Source organism: Rhinolophus sinicus, chromosome 18, assembly GCF_057876585.1.
Source record: "Rhinolophus sinicus isolate RSI-liver-muscle chromosome 18, RSI-T2T, whole genome shotgun sequence".
NCBI classification, from domain to species: domain Eukaryota; kingdom Metazoa; phylum Chordata; class Mammalia; order Chiroptera; family Rhinolophidae; genus Rhinolophus; species Rhinolophus sinicus.
The window spans coordinates 78,935,313-78,955,696 of NC_142518.1; positions in this window are offsets into that span (position 1 = coordinate 78,935,313).

Below are 20,384 nucleotides of genomic sequence, written 5' to 3' on the forward strand. Positions count from 1 at the left end.
TACGAAAGAGATTGAAATCTTAAAAAAGAACCAAATAGAATTTCTGGAGATTAAGAACTCAATAGAAGAAATTAAGAATGAAATAACCAGCTTAGGTAGTAGAGTTGACCAGATGGAGGAAAGAGTCAGTGACATCGAAGATAGAAACCTGGAAATGACACAGATAGAAGAAGAAAGAGACTTGAGACTTAAAAGAAATGAAAGAACTCTACAAGAACTTTCTGACTCCATCAGAAAGAGCAATATAAGAATAATGGGCATACCAGAAGGAGAAGAAAGAGAGAAGGGAACAGAGAATATATTCAAACAAATTGTCGATGAGAACTTCCCAAATTTGTGGACAGAACTGGACCCTCGAATCCAAGAAGCAAATAGAACACCTAGTTACCTCAATCCCAACAGACCTTCTCCAACGCACATTGTATTGAAGCTGTCTAAAATCAACGACAAAGAAAGAATCCTCAAGGCAGCCAGGGAAAAGAAGACGGTAACATACAAAGGAAAGCCAATTAGATTATCATCAGATTTTTCAGCAGAAACTCTGCAAGCCAGGAGGGAGTGGAACCAAATATTCAAACTATTAAAAGAGAGAAATCATGAGCCAAGAATAATATATCCAGCAAAGATATCCTTTAGATATGAAGGAGGAATAAAGACCTTTCCAGACATACAGAAGCTGAGGGAATTTTCTAATACACGACCTGCACTACAAGAAATACTGAAGGAGGCTATTCGACCACCATCAACAGGGACAATTTGTGGCAACCAAAACTCAAAAAGGGGGAGAGTAAAGGCATGAACCGGAATATGGGAATGGAGAAAGTAAGCGTGCTGAAGATAATGGAATACTCTAAATATCAAACTTTCTTTTACATAAACTTAAGGGTAACCACTCAAAATAAATCCAGAATTGAAATATGTACTGAAATAAAAGAAGAAACAGAGGGAAACATCATAGAATACCACCACACAGAAATAATAGACAACAACAAAAAGGCAAAGAAACAATGGAGACACAGCCTTACCAGAAAACTAAAGATAGAATGACAGGAAATCCTCACATATCAATAATCTCCCTAAATGTAAATGGACTGAACTCGCCAATAAAAAGGCACAGAGTAGCAGATTGGATCAAAAAACTAAACCCAACCATATGCTGTCTCCAAGAGACACATCTCAGCTACAAGGACAAGCATAGACTCAAAGTGAAAGGGTGGAAATTGACACTCCAAGCAAATGGTACCCAGAGAAAATCAGGTGTAGCCATAATGATATCAGATGAAACAGACTTCAAGGTGAAAAAGATAACAAGAGACAAAGATGGACATTTCATAATGGTGAAGGGGACTGTACAACAAGAAGACATAACAGTCATCAATATTTATGCCCCCAATCAGGGAGCACCGAAATACACCAAGCAACTACTAACAGAACTCAAGGGAGAAATTGACCAAAATACAATTATACTAGGGGACTTAAATACATCATTGACAGCTATGGATAGATCATCCAAACAGAAAGTAAATAACGAAATAGCAGCTCTAAATGACACATTAGATGAAATGGACATAATTGACATTTATAGAGCACTTCATCCTAAAACATCAGACTACACATTCTTTTCTAGTGTACATGGAACATTCTCAAGGATAGACCATATATTGGGACATAAAATCAGTCTCAACAAATTTAAGAAGATTGAAATCATACCATGCATATTCTCTGATCACAAGGCTTTGAAATTGGATATCAACTGTAAAAAGAAAGCGGGAAAAAACACAAATACATGGAGATGAAACAACATACTTTTAAAGAAGGACTGGGTCAAAGTAGAAATTAAAGGAGAGATCAAAAGATACATAGAAACAAATGACAATGAAAATACATCCTACCAAAATTTTTGGGATGCAGCGAAAGCAGTTTTGAGAGGGAAATTTATCTCATTACAGGCCTATCTCAAGAAACAAGAAAACTCCCAAATAAATAACCTCATGTTACACCTTAAAGAACTAGAAAAAGAAGAACAAGCAAAACCCAAGGTCAGCAGAAGAAAGGAAATAACAAAAATTAGAGCAGAACTAAATGAAATAGAGAACAAAAAGACAATATAAAAAATTAATGTGACAAAGAGCTGGTTCTTTGAAAAGATTAACAAAATTGACAAACCCTTGGCTAGACTTACTAAGATAAAAAGAGAGAAGACACTGATTAACAAAATCAGAAACGTAAAAGGGGAAGTTATCACGGACACCACAGAAATACAAAGGATCATCCAAGAATACTATGAAGGACTATATGCCACCAAATTCAACAACCTAGAAGAAATGGACAAGTTCTTAGAAACATATAGCCTTCCAAGGCTGAACCATGAAGAACTGGAAAATCTAAACAGACCGATCACCAGTAACGAAATTGAATCAGTCATCCAAAACCTTCCCAAAAGCAAAAGTCCGGGACCAGATGGCTTCACTAGTGAATTCTACCAAACCTTCAAAGAGGATCTAATACCAATTCTGCACAAACTCTTCCAAAAAATTGAAGAAGAGACAGTACTCCCTAACTCATTTTATGAGGCCAACATTACCCTGATACCAAAACCTGGTAAGGACAGTACAAAAAAAGAAAACTACAGACAAATATCTCTAATGAATACCGATGCAAAAATCCTAAATAAAATTCTACCAAATCGAATCAACAATGCATTAAAAAGATTATTCATCACGACCAAGTGGGGTTCATCCCCGGGGCACAAGGATGGTTCAACATACGCAAATCCATCAATGTGATACATCACATAAACAAAATAAAGGACAAAAATAATATGATTCTATCAATTGATGCAGAAAAAGCATTTGACAAGATACAACATCCATTTATGATTAAAACACTTAATAAAATGGGTATAGAAGGAAAATACCTTAAAATAATAAAGGCCATATATGAGAAGCCCTCTGCTAATCTCATAATTAATGGAGAAAAACTGAAGCCCTTTGCTGTACGTTCAGGAACACGACAGGGATGTCCCCTATCACCTCTGCTTTTCAACATAGTGTTGGAAGTCCTTGCCAGAGCAATCAGGCAAGAGAAAGAAATAAAAGGCATCAAATTGGGAATGAAGAAGTTAAATTATCAATCTTTGCAGATGACATGATGCTATATATAGAAAACCCTAAAGACTCCACCAAAAAGCTATTAGAAACAATCAACGAATACAGTAAAGTTGCCGGCTACAAAATCAACGCACAAAAGTCCATTGCCTTCCTATATACTAACAATGAAATATCAGAAAAAGAAATACAAAAAACAATTCCTATTGCAATTGCAGCAAAAAGAATAAAATACCTAGGAATAAACTTAACCAAGGATGTGAAAGACCTATATGCTGAAAACTATAAGACATTTTTGAAAGAAATTGAAGAAGACACAAAGAAATGGAAAGACATTCCGTGCTCATGGATTGGAAGAATCAACATAGTTAAAATGGCCATATTACCCAAAGCAATATACAGATTCAATGCAATCCCCATCAAAATCCCAATGGCGTATTTTAAAGAAATAGAACAAAAAATCATCAGATTTGTTTGGAACCACAAAAGACCCCGAATAGCCAAAGCAATCTTAAGGAAAAAGAACAATAATGGAGGTATCACACTCCCTGACTTTGGCTTGTACTACAGGGCTACAATAATCAAAACAGCATGGTATTGGCAGAAAAACAGACACATAGACCAATGGAATAGAATCGAGAACCCAGAAATAAAACCACATAAATATGGACAGATAATTTTTGACAAAGAAGCTAAAAACATACAATGGAGCAAAGACAGCCTCTTCAATAAATGGTGCTGGGAGAATTGGATAGCCACGCGCAAAAGAATGAAACTGGACTGCCATTTTGTCACCATGTACCAAAGTTAATTCAAAATGGATCAAAGACTTAAGCATAAGACCTGAGACAATAAACTGCATAGAAGAAAACATAGGTACTAAACTTATGGACCTTGGGTTCAAAGAGCATTTTATGAACTTGACTCCAAAGGCAATGGAAGTAAAAGCTAAAATAAACGAATGGGACTATATGAAACTTAAAAGCTTCTGCACAGCAAAAGGAACCATTGACAAAATAAAGAGGCCACCAACTGAATGGGAGAAGATTTTTGCTAACAGTGCCTCCGACAAGGGGCTAGTATCCAGAATATACAAGGAACTCACGCAACTCAACAACAAAAAAACAAACAACCCAATTGACAAATGGGCAGCGTACCTGAAGAGACATTTCTCCAAAGAGGACATACAAACGGCAAATAGACATATGAAAAAATGCTCAACATCACTAATCATCAGAGAAATGCAAATCAAAACCACAATGAGATATCACCTCACCCCAGTCAGAATGGCTATCATCAACAAGACAAATAGTAACAAATGTTGGAGAGGCTGTGGAGAAAAAGGAACCCTCATACACTGTTGGTGGGAATGCAGACTGGTGCAGCCGTTATGGAAGGCAGTGTGGAGTTCCTCAAAGAATTACGAATAGAATTGCCATATGACCCAGCAATCCCTCTCCTGGGTATCTACCCAAAAAATCTGAAAACATTTAGAGATAAAGACACGTGTGCTCCAATGTTCATTGCAGCTTTGTTTACGGTGGCCTAGACATGGAAACAACCAAAATGTCCTTCGATAGATGAATGGATAAAGAAGTTGTATATATACACAATGGAATACTATTCGGCAGTAAGAAAAGATGATATAGGAACATTTGTGACAACATGGATGGATCTTGAGAGAGTAATCCTGAGCGAAACAAGTCAGACAGAAAAAGCAGAGAACCATGTGATTTCACTGATATGTGGTATATAAATCAAAAACAACAAAAGAACAAGACAAACAAATGAGAAACAGAAACTCATAGACACAGACAATAGTTTAGTGGTTGCCAGAGGGTAAGGGGGGCGGGGGGTGGGGGGTGGGAGATGAGGGTAAGGGGGATCGAATATATGATGATGGAAGGAGAACTGACTCTGGGTGATGAACACACAATGGGATTTATAGATGATGTAATACAGAATTGTACACCTGAAATCTATGTAATTTTACTAACAATTGTCACCCCAATAAATTTAATAAAAAAAAAAAAAAAAGAAACCATTGCCAAATCCAAGGTCACGAAGTTTTACTCCTATGTTTTCTTCTGAATGCTGTGTGATTCTAGCTCTTATGTTTAGGTTTTTGATCAATTTAGAATTAATTTATTATCTACTGTGAGGTAAGCTTACAGCATTAATCTTTTGCATATGGATCTCCAGTTGTCCCATTTTTTATATGTTTGACATTCGAAAGGGACCCTTAAAGAAATAATGTGTTAATTATACTATATATGTTCAATAATACTATACATGCTTAATAATAGATTAGTAAAATAAATTGTAATGTATTGTTATGTAGAGATAGAAATAATATTGTGAGTAAATAGTTATTGTAATGAAAAGTTGTCCATAAAAATATAATTAAGTTAAAATTAAAACTGATTAATGTGCAGTAACTATAATGTGTGTATATGTGTGTGTATATATATATATAACTATATATATATATATGTATATATATATATATAGTTATATATATATATATATATATATATATATATATATATATATATAACTCTATATACATAGAAAAAGATTTTATGGGATATACACCAAGGAGGTAATTGTGGTTATCTCTGGTGGTGGTATTGTTTGTGTTTTTATTTTCTTTTCGTTTATATTTGTTTTCTAAAATTTTGTAGATTAAACAATTATTGCTTTTTAAAATTTTCAAAAAGTTATTGTCTTTTTAGTAATAAGTAGTTTTCTTTTTCTAAAAGGTCAGAAATTGTTGTTTTAGTCTGTTTAATCCTCCAGTATCAACATGTTCCATCCTGTGTTAGCTGACTTCCCTGTCCTTGGCATCTTGCCTATCTGATCTCTAATTTCTCTACAATATTTTCTCATTAAAGCAGGCCACACTTTCAAGTCAAATCATACTACCACACAACTCTTGTCTATTGAATTTATCCATCAAAGGAGGGGTGACATGACTGTTACAGTAATCACCTTCTAGCCTACCGTGTTTCCCCGAAAATAAGATCAGGTCTTATATTAATTTTTGCTCCAAAAGATGTATTAGGGCTTTCGTTCAGGGGATGTCATAATGAAAAATTATGCTAGGGCTTATTTTCTGGTTAGGTCTTATTTCCAGGGAAACATGGAAGATTAGCCCTCATTTATATTCTAAGTCTGTGGTTACGTTGGTCAGAAGACTAGTCTTTATTTTGAGCCCGCCTTCCAAAACTGGGTAATTGTGACTAGTGACTAATGAAGGCATTGCAGAAAGTTGTATATGGTGAGAGGAAAGATCAGAAATGAGGAACAAATGGCCCACCAAGCTCTCTGTTTCTAGTTAAAACCGATGTATGCGATCCAACATATGTAGTAGTAGCAGTTGCTCTCTAACCTAACAAACTTCTATTCTTGTTAGTTTTATGAGTACTGATTATGAAATTTTATTGCTGGATCTACTTACCCTTAAACAGTTCTTATCAAATCTTTGGATGTAGCATGCTGATCTGCAACCAACATTTAGATATTTTTCTCCTTCTTTGTATTTAATGGATTCCAGGAAGCCTGATCTCTTGCCAATGTTTTCTTTGTGATTCCATCCAATGACTATCAGGCAGACACAGAGTCAATTTCTCAGAATCAATTTCTCTCTCTCTCCCCTCCCTCCCCCTCTCCCTCTCCCTCTCTCTCCCTCCCCCTGTTCTTCTTCCTTCCCTCCCCACCCTCTTTCTGTCTCAAAAAGCTTTTATTAATACATGGGCTTAGAAATTGAATAGTTTGTAATTTTTCTTTATTAAAAAAGATTTGTTTTTCTGAAATTATACCTCCACTACTTGAATAGTTGGGATGAAACTCAGGCAAAGTAATCAGCAGTTTGTATCAGTTTCACTTTTTTTTTTCCTTCTGGATTGCCACAGAGTTCTTCTTCCTGTTATTGTCATCTGTCAGAATCTTAGTCACAACATTTCTAGTTCTTTTTTAGGTTAAGCTCTTTTCAGCCAGTATCCAGTTAAATCATTTGAAGTAAGCATGATCATCTTTGATATCTGATCCTAATTGAACTCAAACTTTGTGCACAGCTTATACTTTTCATGTAAATAGCTTTATATTCCCAGAAATCCACAAAGTTTAGGGAATTTTGGCTCAGTAATCATTTTTTCACTGTTTTCTACTTTTTGATCTTTCTCCTGTGCCTGCTTGACAAACATAGACATAATATCTGTGTCCCCACGGAAATTTTTCCCTGAAATTGTATTTCTTTCTCCCTTAGAAAATAATCTAATTCTTTTTGTTCAGTCCCAGTGTGTTTGGTCCACGTGTGTGCTAATAAATCATAAATAGGAAGCCTGATTCTCCTGTCTAAGAAAAGAAGACAGTTTATCATATGCCTCTGGAAAAATGCCCAGGGCATTTCTCCATCAGCTTTATTAGTTTCAAGAGGAGAATAATGTGTCTCCATATGCCCTACTCCTGTAGATTTAGAGGAACCACCTTGCCAGTGTATTTATACCATATAATTCATGTAGAAATGTGAGGGCATGATGTGGCGCTGAATAGAGAGAATCTTACATGTGGCACTCTTTCAAGTCTTCATCGTAGAAGGTCACATCTTCCTTCTTGAAACAGGGTTCCCTTGATTTCTGTGACATCACTCTCTCCCAGTTCTCTTCCTTTTACCTGGTCACTCCTTTGGCATCTTTGTTGGTTCCTCCATTTTTGACCAAATTTTAAATGCCGGAATTCCTCAGGGTATGGTCTTTTCACCTTAGATGATGTTGTTCATTCCAGTGTTTCAGTTATGTACCAGTGACACCATACTAGATTTTCACACTGAACTTAAAACCTGCCTGCTATAGGTATCTGATAAACATGAAAAATTCAACAGGACAAAAGCGTATTCAAGATTTATACCATCCTCACCAAATCCCTCTTCCTCCTTCAGTGCTTTGCATTTCAGTTAAAGGTATCACTATCCACCCAATTATTCAAGTCAGAAAACCATGAGTCAACTTCAACAGTAAAGTCTTCTGCCATCAGTTAATCATTAAATCCTATTGATTCTACCTCTGATATCTTCCTCAAAATCTGTCCACTTCTCTCCATCTCCATTGCCAGTACTCTAGGGCAAATCAACAGGTGTCATTGTATCCAGCTTTAGCCTTGTCCAACCCTCCAGCCCATTTTGCACACTGTATACCTAGTGACCTTTTACACACGGAAATCAGATTGTATCACTCTTTTTTTAGTGTATTGGAAAAGTACTTTAATAATATACAAAACTATGGCCATGATTTCATCCTCTTGAAATATCTTTAAGAAATCTAGAATACCTGTTTGTCATCCAGTGTTTATCATTTAGAGATTTATGAAATTCTCTAAAACCAGAGTTTAAAATGCATAACATAACATGTGGTTGTATATTATAAAGCTGAAGGGTGAAAGGTTTGAAACAAACTTTCAAGACCATAGCAACTGTGTAACTACCGTACCAACCCTGGACTGTTCAACTCTGGGTTTCTGTTATGTGTGAGAGAAGTTCTAATTTGTTTAAGGCACTCTTCATTAGAATTTTCTCCTGTTCAACAAAAGCTAACACTAACTGACACAAAGGGAAATGATGTGAACAAGATAACAATTTTCAACACATACATATCATTCTGATGAGAAATAGGAAATCTTCTTGAGCAAATCCAAAATCTGGATAGAAAAACTGAAGAATAATAGTATAAGCTATAACTTTGGGGCAGTTCAGGGAAGCCACGTGAAGATAAATGTGATGGAAATGTTTCTTGGAGTATTTTACACTTTAAGAGCCAGTCTAAATTGTGTCACTCTTGGAAACCCTTTAGTGATTTCCTGTGGCTCTTAAGTAAAGCCCAAATTCTTGCCCTTGTCTACTGCCCTTGAATTTGTCTGTCCTTCTTTTGTATCTTCCAACATTTAAGTTCCTTACCATCTCAGATCCTCTGCACATGCTGTTCTATTTGAACACCATCTATTTCAACACCATCTCCTTCCACTCCCAGTTTAATTTTCAAATGATGAATAAAGGAATGAATGTCACTAGAACTGACACTATGTAAATTACGAATAGTAGCAGTTAGGAAATTATTTAGTTCACCTAATAGCAAACACAACAAAAAGAACAATGTAGAAGTTTTATAGGGACTTCTTCCTATCAGAAATTATATAGGAACTTCTGCCTACCATGGTATGAATTAATATAAATCAAACTTTGTTATTCTTGTTGGTACAGCAATAATTTCTTCTATACAGAGAGATGACTAACTAAAAAAAGAAGTTTTTTGCAGTGTCTACATGGCTACAGCTAAAATTTTGCATGAAAAGTAGAAATTTTACTCTGTCTTCATTTAAACATTAATCCATATTTTTACTAAATGTTTCCATTTTTATCTAAATATTTTTCACTGTCTGTATACATTATCTGTTTTATTAAGATATCCACTTATTTTCATGAATCTTTAAAAATATGGTACTTATGTTATTGAACTAGATTCCTGTAGATCTAAGCCATCTGTGAGGCTGAAGATGAATTATTTTAATAATAACATCTGGATGATAACATTTCTCAAAATTAAAATTAGTGGCAGGTAGGATATCAGAAAAAGTTTACAGTGAGATTACATTTGAATAAGATGGTTAGTAGCTCAATAATTTTCTTTTTCCTATGTTACTTACATTGTGTACATGCATTTTAAAAGATAAATTGTCTTTGCTTTCTGTTTTAACTATATATATTTCTTTGTTCAGTAACACAGAAAGGATATTGCCAATAGGAAATGTTAGAACAATGCCCCATCTTAGTCCAAATGTATCCCTACATTGCTTAGAGTTTACAATAAATAAGAGGTAAATTGTCCTAGGCACATAACCCGATACTGTCCAAGGCCTGTCTCCTACTGTAACAGGTGTGCTTTCAATAGCCTTTTATTCCCTTTTTTATCTCCCTCTTGTTCTATTGTCCCCTAGAGTCAACAGCTGTGACTGCTGCTTGGTCTCTATAGCACCCAAATTCCTTTCTCCTTTACTCTTCTGGCAATTTCATTTTCCTAATGTCTTCAATTTACTGCTACTGATTATGCTGCACTGTATATTGCGGTAGCTATTAGATTCTGAAGCTCTATTTAATCTACTTTTGGTATAAATAACTCCATAAATTTGTGCAGACTACACCAAGCTCTTTCTGGGTATAGCCTAGAAACACCCTGGTTCCCTAATTCATGCTCTAAAGCCCCACGGCCTCTTAGTTAGGAAGAACTCAGGACCCCAAAGTAGATACCCTAAACCTGCCCTAGGCCAGACATATTCTCCTCCCTAACGTTCATCCCTTATTTGTTCAAAAACTATTCAACAACCTTGTGCAAGGCATTGTACTAGGAAATGGAGATACAGAGATAATTAAGACATTGAACGTAAGACTTAAGAGTTTTATGGTAGAGAATGACACAAACACAATAATCACTAAGAAATGTGGTAAATAAGAATGGAGGGAAGACGTCATTAAAATGGCGGCGTGAGGAGAGCCTCTGTAAAGCTCCACTGGAATTTACAAGTCATCAAATAACAATGACTCCACAAAGGACACCCTACACAGCAGACAGGAAAGAAGAAGAGGCCCACTACTGAAATCACCTAGAGGTGGGCAAATCACGCGAGCTGGGGAGGAGGGAAGGGAGAAGAGTGGAGACAGAGTTGCGTGGGCGCAGGACGCAGATCTAGCACCGTGCTCCAAGCTCGCTGTATCCCGGAACTGCAGGACAGGGAAGAACTCAGACTGCTAGGGCTCTACTTGTGACCCACAGGGCTCAGGGGGCAGCATATAACACGGCTGAACCCAATGTTCACGACAGAGTCCTCGGAGAAAACACTGAGGGAAGAAGGCTGAAAACGGCAGTTTAAGTCATCACTGCCAAGCAGAGCATGGAAGCCTAAGGCACTGAGACTAGCCGCCCCCTACGTACCCTCCCAGAGTTCACCCTGCCCCCACCTGCCTGGTGCTAGAAGCGGAACAGTAGCAGTGTCAGATCAAAAGAACAGAATCTTTGCTGTTCTGAGAACTGTGGACCGCAGACACAGATTCAAAGCCCAACTAATTCCGGCAAACGGGAGGGAGCTGTGGAAGCAGGACCAGCTGTGGTGGTGGTCGCTGCCATTGCTCTGGGCCACCTCTCACAACTCACCCCGCCCCTGACCCCACCTATCTGGGCAGAAACCTACAGGAGTAAACAGAACTGCTGAAAAATACGGGTTCTGAATCAGGAGCTGGAAGAGCTTTGGAACTTTAAAAGCTCTCCACATACCCACACGGACACTTAGCCCAGTGACTCAGGCGAACTATTAACAGAGGAGAAGCCTGTATCACAGGGAATCTCCCCATTGTGTGAGAAGCTGGAAGAGTGCAGAGAAAACATAGCACTACCGTGTGAGAGAGAAAAAATGGCTGCAGTCGGAGAGAAAATAAAACATTCTAACAACAAGTACTGGAAAACAAAAGAAAGACCTTTTCCAATCAACCTGTTGCAGAAGCCACTCCTGTAGATGTCTAGGAAGAGAAATAATGAATTAGTAATAGCCATGAATAACCAAGGCAACAAGACAGCTCAGAAAGAAAGTGAAAAGTCTCCAGAAAAGGCACTTAAAGATATGGAAATATGTGAATTAAATGACAGAGAATTAAAGAGGGCAGTTCTGAAAAAACTCAACGAGATGCAAGAAAACACAGAAAGGGATTTACGGAAAAATGGCGGCGTGAGGTGAGCCTCTGTAAGGCTCCCCTGGAATTTACAAAGAATTGAACAACAAAAACTCCACAAAGGACTCCCTGCACAGCAGACAGGCAAGACGAAGAGGCCCACTACCGACTGAAATCACCTACAGGTGGGAGATTCGCGCGAGTGGAGGGAGGACGAAAGGGAGAAGTGCGCGCAGACAGAGCCGAGCGGGCGCAGGACGCAGACCTAGCTCAGTGCGCCGAGCTCGCTGCTTCCCGGAACCACCGCAGCTACGGGAGAGGGAAGAACACGGACTGCTGGGGCTCCACCAGGGCTCCACAGGGCTCAGGGGACAGCATATAACACGGCTGAACCCAACGCTCACGGCAGAGACCTCGGAGAAAAGACTGAGGGAAGAAGGCTGAGAACGGTGGGTTTAAGCCCGCACTGCCGAACAGAGAACGGAGCCTTAGGCACTGAGACTAGCTGCTCCCTCTCTCCCCTCCCAGAGCTCTTCCCGCCCCCCACCTGCCTGGTGCTAGAAGCGAAACAGTAGCAGTGTCAGATCAAAACAACAGAAAATTTGCTATATTTGAGAACTGTGGCCCATAGACACAAATTCACAGCCCAACTAGTTCCAGCAAAGGGGAGAGAGCTGTGGAAGCAGGACCGGCTGTGGTGGTGGTCGCCGCCATTGCTCTGGGCCACCTCTCACAACTCACCCCGCCCCTGACCCCACCTATCTGGGCGGATCCCTGCAGGAGTAAACAGAACTGCTGAAATATACGGGCTCTGAATCAGGAGCTGGAAGAGCTTTGGAACATCAAAAGCTCTCCGCATACGAACCGGGACACTGAGCCCTGTGACCTAGACGAACTATTAACTGAGGAGAAGCCCGTCTCCCAGGGAATCCCCCAATTGTGTGGGAAGCAGGAACAGTGCAGAGAAAACATAGCACTACCGTGTGGGAGAAGAAAAATAAGTTGCAGTTGGAGAAATAATAAAACATTTTACCAACAAGTACTGGAAAACAAAAGAAAGACCTCTTCCTATCAACCTGTTGCAGAAGTCACTCCTGTAGATGTCTAGGAAGAGAAATAGTAAACCAGTAATCATCATGAATAACGAAGGCAACAAGATAGCTCAGAAAGAAAGTGAAAAATCTCCAGAAAAGGCACTTAAAGATACAGAAATATGTGACTTAAATGACAGAGAATTCAAGATTACAGTTCTGAAAAAACTCAACGAGATACAAGAAATCACAGATAAGCAGTTAAAGGAACTCAGAAACTCAATCAAAGAACAGCATGAGCATTTTACGAAAGAGATTGAAATTTTAAAAAAGAACCAAATAGAATTTCTGGAGATTAAGAACTCAATAGAAGAAATTAAGAATGAAATAACCAGCTTAGGTAGTAGAGTTGACCAGATGGAGGAAAGAATCAGTGACATCGAAGATAGAAACCTGGAAATGACACAGAGAGAAGAAGAAAGAGACTTGAGACTTAAAAGAAATGAAAGAAGTCTACAAGAACTTTCTGACTCCATCAGAAAGAGCAATATAAGAATAATGGGCATATCAGAAGGAGAAGAAAGAGAGAAGGGAACAGAGAATATATTCAAACAAATCGTCGATGAGAACTTCCCAAATTTGTGCACAGAACTGGACCCTCAAATCCAAGAAGCAAATAGAACACCTAGTTACCTCAATCCCAACAGGACTTCTCCAAGGCACATTGTATTGAAGCTGTCTAAAATCAACGACAAAGAAAGAATCCTCAAGGCAGCCAGGGAAAAGAAGATGGTAACATACAAAGGAAAGCCCATTAGATTATCATCAGATTTTTCAGGAGAAACTCTACAAGCCAGGAGGGAGTGGAACCAAATATTCAAACTATTGAAAGAGAGAAATCATGAGCCAAGAATAATATATCCAGCAAAGATATCCTTTAGATATGAAGGAGGAATAAAGACCTTTCCAGACATACAGAAGCTGAGGGAATTTTCTAATACATGACCTGCACTACAAGAAATACTAAAGGAGGCTATTCAACCACCATCAACAGGGACAATTTGTGGCAACCAAAACTCAAAAAGGGGGAGAGTAAAGGCCTGAACCAGAATATGGGAATGGAGAAAGTAAGCGTCCTGAAGAAAATGGAATACTCTAAATATCAAACTTTGTTTTACATAAACTTAAGGGTAACCACTCAAAATAAATCCAGAACTGAAATATATACTGAAATAAAAGAAGAAACAGAGGGAAACATCATAGAATACCACCACACAGAAATAATAGACAACAACAAAAAGGCAAAGAAACAATGGAGACACAGCCTTACCAGAAAACTAAAGATAGAATGACAGGAAATCCTCACATATCAATAATCACCCTAAATGGAAATGGACTGAACTCACCAATGAAAAGGCACAGAGTAGCAGATTGGATCAAAAAACTAAACCCAACCATATGCTGTCTCCAAGAGACACATCTCAGCTACAAGGACAAGCATAGACTCAAAGTGAAAGGGTGGAAATTGACACTCCAAGCAAATGGTACCCAGAGAAAATCAGGTGTAGCCAAAATGATATCAGATGAAACAGACTTCAAGGTAAAAAAGATAACAAGAGACAAAGATGGACATTTCATAATGGTGAAGGGGACTGTACAACAAGAAGACATAACAGTCATCAATATTTATGCCCCCAATCAGGGAGCACCGAAATACACCAAGCAACTACTAACAGAACGAAAGGGAGAAATTGACCAAAACACAATTATACTAGGGGACTTAAATACATCATTGACAGCTATGGATAGATAATACAAACAGAAAATAAATAACGAAATAGTGGCCCTAAATGACACATTAGATGAAATGGACATAATTGACGTTTATAGAGCACTTCATCCTAAAACATCAGACTACACATTCTTTTCTAGTGTACATGGAACATTCTCAAGGATAGACCATATATTGGGACATAAAATCAGTCTCAACAAATTTAAGAAGATTGAAATCATACCATGCATATTCTCTGATCACAAGGCTTTGAAATTGGATATCAACTGTAAAAAGAAAGCGGGAAAAAACACAAATACATGGAGATGAAACAACATACTTTTAAAGAAGGACTGGGTCAAAGAAGAAATTAGAGGAGAGATCAAAAGATACATAGAAACAAATGACAATGAAAATACATCCTACCAAAATTTTTGGGATGCAGCGAAAGCAGTTTTAAGAGGGAAATTTATCTCATTACAGGCCTATCTCAAGAAACAAGAAAACTCCCAAATAAATAACCTCATGTTACACCTTAAAGAACTAGAAAAAGAAGAACAAGCAAAACCCAAGGTCAGCGGAAGAAAGGAAATAACAAAAATTAGAGCAGAACTAAATGAAATAGAGAACAAAAAGACAATATAAAAAATTAATGTGACAAAGAGCTGGTTCTTTGAAAAGATTAACAAAATTGACAAACCCTTGGCTAGACTTACTAAGATAAAAAGAGAGAAGACACTGATTAACAAAATCAGAAACGTAAAAGGGGAAGTTATCACGGACACCACAGAAATACAAAGGATCATCCAAGAATACTATGAAGGACTATATGCCACCAAATTCAACAACCTAGAAGAAATGGACAAGTTCGTAGAAACATATAGCCTTCCAAGGCTGAACCATGAAGAACTGGAAAATCTAAACAGACCGATCACCAGTAACGAAATTGAATCAGTCATCCAAAACCTTCCCAAAAGCAAAAGTCTGGGACCAGATGGCTTCACTAGTGAATTCTACCAAACCTTTAAAGAGGATCTAATACCAATCCTGCACAAACTCTTCCAAAAAATTGAAGAAGAGACATTACTCCCTCACTCATTTTATGAGGCCAACATTACCCTGATACCAAAACCTGGTAAGGACAGCACAAAAAAAGAAAACTACAGACCAATATCTCTGATGAATACCGATGCAAAAATCCTAAATAAAATTCTAGCAAATCGAATACAACAATGCATTAAAAAGATTATTCATCACGACCAAGTGGGGTTCATCCCTGGGGCACAAGGATGGTTCAACATACACAAATCCATCAATGTGATACATCACATAAACAAAATAAAGGACAAAAATCATATGATTATATCAATTGATGCAGAAAAAGCATTTGACAAGATACAACATCCATTTATTATTAAAACACTTAATAAAATGGGCATAGAAGGAAAATATCTTAACAAAATAAAGGCCATATATGACAAGCGGTCTGCTAATCTCATAATTAACGGAGAAAAACTGAAGCCCTTTGCTCTATGTTTAGGAACACGACAGGGATGTCCCCTATCACCTCTGCTTTTCAACATAGTGTTGGAAGTCCTTGCCAGAGCAATCAGGCAAGAGAAAGAAATAAAAGGCATCAAATTGGGAATGAAGAAGTTAAATTATCACTCTTTGCAGATGACATGATGTTATATATAGAAAACCCTAAACACTCCACCAGAAAGCTGTTAGAAACAATCAACGAACACAGGAATGTTGCTGGTTACAAAATCAACATACAAAAGTCTATTGCATTCCTATATGCTAAGAATGAAATCTCAGTAAAAGAAATACAAAAAACAATTCCTTTTTCAATTACAACAAAAAGCATAAAATACCTAGAAATAAACTCAACCAAGGATGTGAATGAGCTATATGTTGAAACTACAAGACATTTTTAAAAGAAATTGAAGAAGAGACAAAGAAATGGAAAACCATTCAGTCCTCATAGATTGGAAGAATCAGCATAGTTAAAATGGCCATATTACCCAAAGCAATATACAGATTTAATGCAATCCCCCATCAAAATCCCAATGGCATATTTTAAAGAAATAGAACAAAAAACCATCCAGTTTGTTTGGAACCACTGAAGATGCCGAATAGCCAAAGCAATCTTAGGAAAAAAGAACAATACTTGGAGGTATCACACTCCCTGACTTTAGCTTGTACTACAGGGCAACAGTAATCAAAACAGCATGGTACCGGCAGAAAAACAGACACATAGACCAATGGAATAGAATTGAGAACCCAGAAATAAAACCACATAAATATGGAGAGATAATTTTTGACATAGAAGCAAAAAACATACAATGGAGAAAAGACAGCCTCTTCAATAAATGGTGCTGACAGAATTGGACAGCCATGTGCAAAAGAATGAAACTGGACTGCTATCTGTCACCATGTACCAAAATTAATTCAAAATGGATCAAAGACTTAAGCATAAGACCTTTAACAATAAACTGCATAGAAAACAACACAGGTACTAAACTACGGACCTTGAGTTGAAAGCGCATTTTGTGAGTTTGACTCCAAAGGCAATGGAAGTAAAAGCTAAAATAAATGAATGGGACTATATGAAACTTAAAAGCTTCTGCACAGCAAAAGAAACCATTGACAAAATAAAGAGGCCACCAACTGAATGGGAGAAGATTTTTGCAAACAGTTCCTCCGACAAGGGGCTAGTATCCAGAAAATACAAGGAACTCACGCAACTCAACAACAAAAAAACAAACAACCCAATTGAAAAATGGGCAGAGGACTTGAAGAGACATTTCTCCAAAGAGGACATACAAATGGCAAATAGACATATGAAAAAATGTTCAACATCACTAATCATCAGAGAAATGCAAATCAAAACCACAATGAGATATCACCTCACCCCAGTCAGAATGGCTATCATCAACAAGACAAATAGTAACAAATGTTGGAGAGGCTGTGGAGAAAAAGGTACCCTCATACAGTGTTGGTGGGAATGCAGACTGGTGCAGCCGTTATGGAAGGCAGTGTGGAGGTTCCTCAAAGAATTACGAATAGAATTGCCATATGACCCAGCAATCCCTCTCCTGGGTATCTACCCCAAAAATCTGAAAACATTTAGAGACAAAGATACGTGTGCTCCAATGTTCATTGCAGCTTTGTTTACGGTGGCCAAGACATGGAAACAACCAAAATGTCCTTCGATAGATGAATGGATAAAGAAGTTGTGGTATATATACACAACGGAATACTATTCGGCAGTAAGAAAAGATGATATAGGAACATTTGTGACAACATGGATGGATCTTGAGAGAGTAATGCTGAGCGAAACAAGTCAGAGAGAAAAAGCAGAGAACCATGTGATTTCACTGATATGTGGTATATAAACCAAAAACAACAAAAGAACAAGACAAACAAATGAGAAACAGAAACTCATAGACACAGACAATAGTTTAGTGGTTGCCAGAGTGTAAGGGGGCTGGGGGTGGGGGGTGGGAGATGAGGGTAAGGGGGATCGAATATATGGTGATGGAAGGAGAACTGACACTGGGTGGTGAGCACACAAGGTGATAAATAGATGATGTAATACAGAATTGTACACCTGAAATCTATGTAATTTTTCTAACAATTGTCACCCCAATAAATTTAATTTTAAAAAAAAGCTGAAATAAATGAATGGGACTATATGAAACTTAAAAGCTTCTGCACATCAAAAGAAACCATCGATGAAATAAAGAGGCAACCAACTGAATGGGAGAAGATTTTTGCAAACAGTGTCTCCGATAAAGGGCTAATATCCGAAGTATAAAAGGAACTCATGCAACTCAACAACAAAAAAACTAACAACCCAATTGAAAAATGGGCAGAGGACCTCAAGAGACATTTCTCCAAAGAGGACATAGAAATGGCAAATAGACATATGAAGAAATGTTCAACATCACTAATCATCAGAGAAATGCAAATAAAAACCACAATGAGATATCACCTCACCCCAGTCAGAATGGCCACCATAAATAATACAAATAGTAACAATTGTTGGAGAGGCTGTGGAGAAAAAGGAACCCTCATACACTGTTGTTGGTAATGCAGACTGTTGCAGCTGCTATGGAAGGCCGTGTGGATGTTCCTCAAAAAATTACGAATAGAATTACCATATAACCCTGCAATCTCTCTCCTGGGTATCTACCTAAAAAATCTGAAAACATTTATACATAGAGACATGTGTGCTCCAATGTTCATTGCAGCTTTGTGTACGGTGGCCAAGACATGGAAACAACCAAAATGTCCTTCGATAGATGAATGGATAAAGAAGTTGTGGTATATATACACAGTGGAATACTATTCAGCCGTAAGAAAAGATGAAATAGGACCATTTGTGACAACATGGATGGATCTTGATAGTGTAATGCTAAGCAAAATAAGTCAGAGAGAAAAAGCAGAGAACCATATGATTTCACTGATATGTGGTATATAAACCAAAAACAACAAAAGAACAAGACAAACAAATGAAGGAACAAAAACTCATAGACACAGACAATAGTTTTGTGGTTACCAGAGGGTAAGGGAGTGGGGGGTGGGAGATGAGGGTAAGGGGGATCAAATATATGGTGATGGAAGGAGAAGTGAGTCTGGGTGGTGAACACACAATGGGATTTATAGATCATTTAATACAGAATTGTACACCTGAAATCTAAGTAACTTTACTAACAATTGTCACCCGCATAAACTTTAATTAAAAAAAGAAAAAAAGAAAAAAAGGAAGAGAGAAAAAGTTGAGAACCATGTGACTTCATATGTGGGTTATAAAACTGAAAGCAACAAACGAACAAGAAAAACAAACAAACAAAAAATCATAGACACAGACAACATTTTAGTGGTTACCAGAAGGTAAGGGGTGAGGGGAGATGGTATAAGAGGGCAAAGGGGGTCAAATATATGGTGAAGGAGAACTAATATGTATATAGAAGTAGAACAACTATATACAAAATTAGAACTAACTCTGGATAGTGAACACACAATGTGATATATAGATGATGTATTATAGAAATATACATTAAAACCTATAGAATTTTACTAACCAATGTCATCCCAATAAATTTAATAAAAATTTTTAAAAATTCAAAGAAAAAAAAAAGAGCTGCAGGTATTACCCTCACTAAATACTAGAGTACAGCCATTTCAGCTAGAGGGGGCAGCATTTACAAAGGATGAAACCTTGAGTTAACATTGTTTATTTGTGTGAACTGTCAGTAAGTCCTCATAACTGGAATATAGAATTCACTAGTAGGGTGACGGTGTTGGGGAAGGTCATCAGGAAGACGTTACTGCTGGTTTAACCCTCGAATTGGGCTGGAGCAATTGTAGGCTCCCCAATCCCACCCCATCTTTTGAATATGTGCACAGCTTGCCTTCCTCACACTAGAAGCTGCTGAAGGACACAGCCTTAAGATAGAATTGCGGTGCTGAGATTGTCTGGACTGAGTACATGACTAAAACCAGTAAAGGCCCACTGTGTACATGACTGACTCCAATTAAGGACTCTATATAAACTTTTAAGATTTGGCTGGTGTGTGCAAAAAGTACTCATCTTGCAGTCAGCCAAGACAAGCCTCCTAAGTAAGTTCCCTTGCTTATTAAACTTGCCACCTAACTGTCTGGAGTGGTCTGCCGTTTTCTTCAGTCTCTCTCTGTGTATGGGAGGCCAGTTTCTGATTACACCTGGGAAGCTCCCGAAGAGGTTGCGACCCAAC